A 6,820-nucleotide genomic window follows, 5' to 3' on the forward strand; every position below is an offset into this window, starting at 1 on the left:
AAAACGCAAGAGGATAACGTCTCTCAATGGAATTTAGATAGCAAAATCCAGGAGGGAATCAAAACAACATTCTATAAAGAATAAATGTTCTAGAAACTTTAAAATTCTAAAATAAATACTTAAGAGGCACAATCCAAAACCCATACCCTTTCGCCCATCAATGGAAAAATTTTAAGAGACAAGGCACAGACTAAACACGCCTATCTCACCAATAATAACACCTGCTCATATAAGAACCCCAATATCATCTCCATGTACTTCAAACATATGAATTTCAACATTGTTACTTAAGATTCTTATAAACCCAAACAATATTTAAGTACAAATAGGTTATCCAAACTGACTTAAAGTTATAACAGCCAAAAACGCAACAGAAACTTGGGAACAAAGGAGACTACAAAAACAATGTCATCCTCACAAAAATTGCAAGGATAGTAGCTCACATGGTCAAAATTATATCCTATCATAGAACTAAGTTGCCATCAGTTATTATGAACCATTGCTACATACGGATTATACTTGCTTAGATCATGATTTGTGAAGGTTAGCAATCAACTAAAACATATATCAATATTGAGTTCGTCACCAATGTCTTATGCAAGGTGTGGCAACTAATATATGTGCCTCAATTTATTTTGAATGATAAGTATGCAAAACTTACATGGTACCCTTTATAATATACACCTTAAGGTAATATTTAACTGTTATCTATCTCGCATTGGTAAGTGTAATTTTGTCACCCCAACCTCATCAAATATATGCCAAACGAAAATACCAAGAAATAAAAAGAAAACAACATATCAAACCTCTATCGCACAATAATAGGATAAAGAAAAAGACAACAGTAGAACAAAATATTACCTTCAAAAAAAGGAATAGTTAAATCAATGTCTTTGGCGACCACCAAGAATCTCATGTTCGAAAGAAACTGAGCATATTTGTACATTTTCATTGAGCTACAAAATCACAATTTCTCGCTAACCAAAATGAAAAATAATGGGGCAGCAAGAATCGCAATTAATTAAATAAAAGAAAACCAAAAGAAAATTAGTTATGGGTGAATCTGAGTTCTTAAATAAAAGGACAACACATTATACTTTCTGCAAGTTCAAAAAACTCAGGAGGATAATATCTGTCAATGCCATTTAGAAAAAAAAAATCCACGACGGAATCAAAACAGCATTCTATAAAGAATAAATGGTCTAGAAACTTTAGAATCCTAAAAGAAATACTTAATAGGCACAATCCAACACCCATATCGGTTCCTCCAACAATGGCATAATTTAAGTGACAAGGCACGTACTAAAACTACCTATCCCACCAATAAGAACACTTGTTCATATTATAACACCAGTATTAATTCCAAGTACTTCAAACATCTGCAATTCAACATTGTTGCTTAAGATTCCTATAAAACTAAATCATATTTAACTAAAAACTAGTTATCCAAATGGACTCATAGTTACAACAGCCAAAAACATAACAAAAATTTGGGAACAAAGGAGACTACATAATAAATGCCATCCTCATGAAAATTGCAAGGATAGTAGCTCACATGGTCAAAATTATATCCTATCATAGATCTAAGTTGCCATCAGTTATTATGAAACATTGCTATAAACGAATTATACTTGCTTAGATCTTTCTTCGTGAAGGCTAGCAATCAACTTAAATATATATCAATATTGAGTTCGTCACCAAGGTCTTATTCAAGCAGTGGCAACTGATATATGTGCCTTAATTTATTTTCGACGAAAAGTATGCATAATGTACACGGTACCCTTTATAAAATACAACTTAAGGCAATATTTAACTGTTATTTACCTTGCATTGATTAATGGAATTTTGTAACGCCAACCTTATCAAATATATGCCAAACAAAAACAGAAAGGAATAAGAAGAAAACAACATACCAAACCTCTATTCCACAGCAATAGGATAAAGAAAAGACAACAGTAGAACAAAAAATTACCTTAAAAAAAAAGGAATAGATAAATCAATGTCTTTGGTGGTCGCCAAGAATCTCAAGTTTGAAAGGAACAGAACACATCTATACATATTCATTGAACAACAAAATCACAACTTCCCGCTAACCAAAATGAAAAATTATGGGGCAGCAAGAATCGCAATTAATTAAATAAAAGGAAAGCAAAAGAAAAATACTTATGGGTGAACCTGAGTACTTAAATAAAAGAATAGCATATTATATTTTTTGTAAGTTCAAAAAACGCAGGAGGATAACATATCTCAATAGAATTTGGATAACAAAATCCACGAGCGAATCAAAACAGCATTCTATAAAGAATAAATGTTCTAGAAACTTTAGAATTCTGAAAGAAATACTTAAGAGGCACAATCCAACACCCATACCCTTTCCAGCAATGGCAAAATTTTAGGTCACAAGGCACAGAATAAACATTCCTATCCCACCAATAATAACACCTGTTGTTATAATAACCCCAATATCATCTCCATGTACTTCAAATATATGGTATTCAACAAAGTTACTTAAGATTCTTATAAAACCAAACAATATTTAGGTACAAATAGGTTATCCATAAAGACTTAAGAGTTATAACAGCCAAAAACACAATAGAAACTTGGGAACAAAGGAGACTACATAATCAGTGTCGTCCACGTCAAAATTGCAAGGATAGTAGTTCACGTGGTCAAAATTATCTCCTATCATAGAAATAAGTTCCCATCAGTTATTATGAAACATTGCTAGAGCCGAATTATACTTGCTTAGATCTTGCTTTGTGAAGGCTAGCAATCAACTAAAACATATATCAATATTGCATTCGTCACTAGTGTCTTATGCAAGCTGTGGCAACTAATATATGTACCTCAATTTATTTTAAACGATAAGTATGCAAAACTTACATGGTACCCTTTATAATATACCCCTTAAGGCAATATTTAATTGTTATTTATCTAGCATTCATTAATGTAATTTTGTAACCCCAACCTCATCAAATATATCTGCCAAACCAAAAGAGCAAGGAATAATAAGAGAACAACATATCAAACCTTTATCCCACATCAATAGGATAAAGAAAAAGACAACAGTAGAATAAAATATTACCTTGAAAACAAGGAATAGTTAAATCAAGGTCTTTGGAGGTCGCCAAGAATCTCAAGTTTGAAATGAACAGAGCACATCTGTACATTTTCATTGAGCCACAAAATAACAATTTTCTGCTAACCAAAATGAAAAACGACGGGGCAGCAAGATTCGCAATTAATTAAATAAAAGGAAAGTAAAAGAAAAATAGTTACAGGTCAATCTGAGTACTTAAATAAAAGCATAGCATATTATAGTTTTTACAAGTTCAAAAAACAGAGGAGGATAACATCTCAATAAAATTTAGATAACAAAATCCACGAGGGAATCAAAAAAAGCATTATATAAAGAATAAATGTTCCAAAAAATTTAGAATTCTGAAAAAACACTTAAGAGACACAATCCAACACCCATACCGTTTCCCCTAGCAATGGCAAAATTTTAGGTGACAAGGCACAGACTAAACATGCTATCCCACCAATAATAACACCTCTTGATATATTATCCCAATATCATCTCCATGTACTTCAAACATATGGTATTCAACAAAGTTACTTAAGATTTTTATAAAACCAAACAATATTTAAGTACAAATAGGTTATCCAAGCTGATTTGAAGTTATAACAGCCAAAAACACAACAGAAACTTGGGAACAAATGAGACTACATAATCAGTGCCATCCACGTCAAAATTGCAAGGATAGTAGCTCACAAGGTCAAAATTATGTCATATCATAGAACTAAGTTTCCATAAGTTATTATGAAACATTGCTAGAGATGGATTATACTTGCTTAGATCTTGCTTTGTAAAGGCTAGCAATCAACTAAAACATATATCAATATTGAGTTCCTCACCAATGTCCTATGCAAGGAGTGGCAACTAATATATGTGCCTCAATCTATTTTAAACAATAAGTATGCAAAACTTACTTGGTACCCTTTATAATATACCCCTTAAGGCAATATTAAACTGTTATTTATCTCTCATTGGTTAATGTAATTTTGTCACCCCAACCTCATCAAATATATGCCAATCAAAAACATAAAGGAATAAGAAGAAAACAACATATCAAACCTCTATTCCACAGCAATAGGTTAAAGAAAAAGACAACAGTAGAATAAAATATTTCCTTCAAAAAAAAGAATAGTTAAATCAATGTCTTTGGTAGCCCCCAAGAATCCCAAGTTCGAAAGAAACAGAGCATATCTATACATTTTCATTGAGCCACAAAAGAACAATTTTCCACTAACAAATATGAAAATTATGAGACAGCAAGAATCGCAATTAATTAAATAAAAGGAAGGGAAAAGAAAAATAGTTATGAGTGAATCTAAGTACTTAAATAAAAGCATAGCATATTATAGTTTCTGCAAGTTCAAAAAATGCAAGAGGATAACATCTCCCAATCGAATTTAGATAAACAAATCCACGAGGAAATCAAAACAGCATTCTATAAAAAATAAACACCCATACCAGTTCCTCCAACAATGGCAAAATTTTAGGTGACAAGGCACAAACTAAACATGCATATTGTAATACCCCAAGAGCCCAGAGAAGTTAGTATATATCGAGGATAGTGTAAGAAAGGAAACAACACCAGTTGGATACCTTTTGGGCTGAATGTTGGCAAAGAACTCCCAAGTTAAGCGTGCTTAACCTGGGGTAATCCAGGGATGGGTGACCCCCCCTGGGAAGTTCGTGAAGGCCCATCAGGGTAAGTTGTTCCGGTCCTTCCTATCGCTCGATCGGGTCGTTACAAGGTGGTATCAGAGCCGACCCCCAAGCCTCTGAGCGTGGTGGTGGGGCAAACCTCAGCAAGGAGGCTGAGTCCCGAGGGGGGTGTGTGTAGGCCCCTATGGGGGGTGCATGTAGGCACCTTAGGCGAATCCCACGTCGGCCATGCAAGGGGGGAGATCTGGGATGTTAGTGTAGGTGCTCTAGACCCAATCAGATTGGGCATGTTGTACACTGACAATTGTAATCATGTTATTATTTGAATAAGGAGTTATTCAAATTCATAAGAAGTCATTCTATTAGTTTCTTGTTATTATTGTAATAACCGAATGAAACTAGATAGAAGTCCATATGATGTATACTGTGATTAATCTATTAAGATGTGAGATGATGCATCACAGTTTCTAGACATCATTAAACGTCCCAAGTCGTAGCAATGTCAAGAATGGACATTGACAATTGCGGTAAGACTTGTATGTTCTATGTTTTTGCTATGTGATAGCAATAGGGGTCTCACACCCATAGGCATGGGGATGCCTAGATAAGTACATAGGTGACCAATGCTGTAAAACGTGTCACTGAACATGACTCGCCATGAGAATCCATTTTGATTATATGTTGATGGAATTCTCATACGAGATGGGTGTAACTAATCCTTGGACCTGAGGTTGTCACGGTCATCTCATAAGAAGACCGGTATGCTTTGACATCGTTTCAATGGGCCTAGAAAAAGGCTACACGTGGGCGATCGTTGGGTATATCGTGAGGCTTATGGAGATTGGTGTATAACTAAGATGAGACTCGTCTATCCCTTGATAGAGGATGATGTATCTAAGGCGCCTTCTGTGGATATTCACTTTAAATCCATGGCCATGGTAAAAGAGATCAATAAGGAGTTATTGATTTACTTTCTATTAGGTAAAGATATCCAGAAGACCGAAGAAAACTCATATGATCATTATCAAGCAACACATCGCCATACTTGAGATCACATAAGATACATTGACGAGAGGATCGAATTACACGGTAACCATGCTCGTGAAAGGTTATTTGCGGATTATGAATCCTTCTAAATAATTGGGTAGGCATGATGCCTTGCTAGAGGCCAATCTTGTCTTATGTGTTCGTACCGACACATTGCCAACATATTCGGAAGCCTAATGAGTCATACACAATAGGCACGGTCCCTGGCTTAAACCAGGAGAGTGGACATATGGTTAAGTGGGACACTTCGACAAGAAGTTGTGCCGTCGTAGGTTCTCACGGAAAAAGAACAAATAGACGTAATAACGTCGATATGGTGAGGGGTCGTCATAATGGAAAGAGTTTCCTAAAATGGCAATTGATTAAATTAGGAAGGAGTTTCTAATTTAATAATTTCCTATTTGTTGGAATGGCAAATAGGAAATAAAATATATTTGGGCTTAAGTTAATATTTGGACTAAATTAGATTTGGGCCAAATATTAAATTAAATGTTATATTTGGACTAAATTGGATTTGGGCCAAATATTAAAATAAATATTATATTTGGACTAAATTAGATTTGGGCCAAATATTAAATATTATATTTGGACCAAATTAGATTTGGGCCAAATATTAAATAAAATATATTTGGGCTTGAATTAGATTTGGGCCATAATATTTTATTTAACCTGTAAAAGGATTGGGCCATTTAATTATATTTCTAGTTGGACTAGAATAAACCCACTTAAGATTCTAATTAAATTAGAATTAATGGGCTAGCCCAATCCATTAGGCTTTTAGAAACCCTAGGATATTTCCTTATAAATATCCTTTTATGGGTTGCCCAAAATTAAGAGGTTTTCGGTGTCGTTTTTCAAAAGTTGAAAAACGCATTGCCGTTCACTCTTCCCCGTTTTTTTTTTTTTGCATCAATTTGAAACGTGGGTGTTCTTTTACCGTCCATACACAAGCCGCGCAAAGGAGAAGGAGCTAGCACTCCTATTCCGCTCTCCTTGCCAACGGATGCGTGCCGCGTATCACGAGTTAGAGACCGGACG

This window comes from Diospyros lotus, chromosome 5 (genome assembly GCF_014633365.1).
Source record: "Diospyros lotus cultivar Yz01 chromosome 5, ASM1463336v1, whole genome shotgun sequence".
In the NCBI taxonomy this organism is placed as follows: Eukaryota; Viridiplantae; Streptophyta; class Magnoliopsida; order Ericales; family Ebenaceae; genus Diospyros; species Diospyros lotus.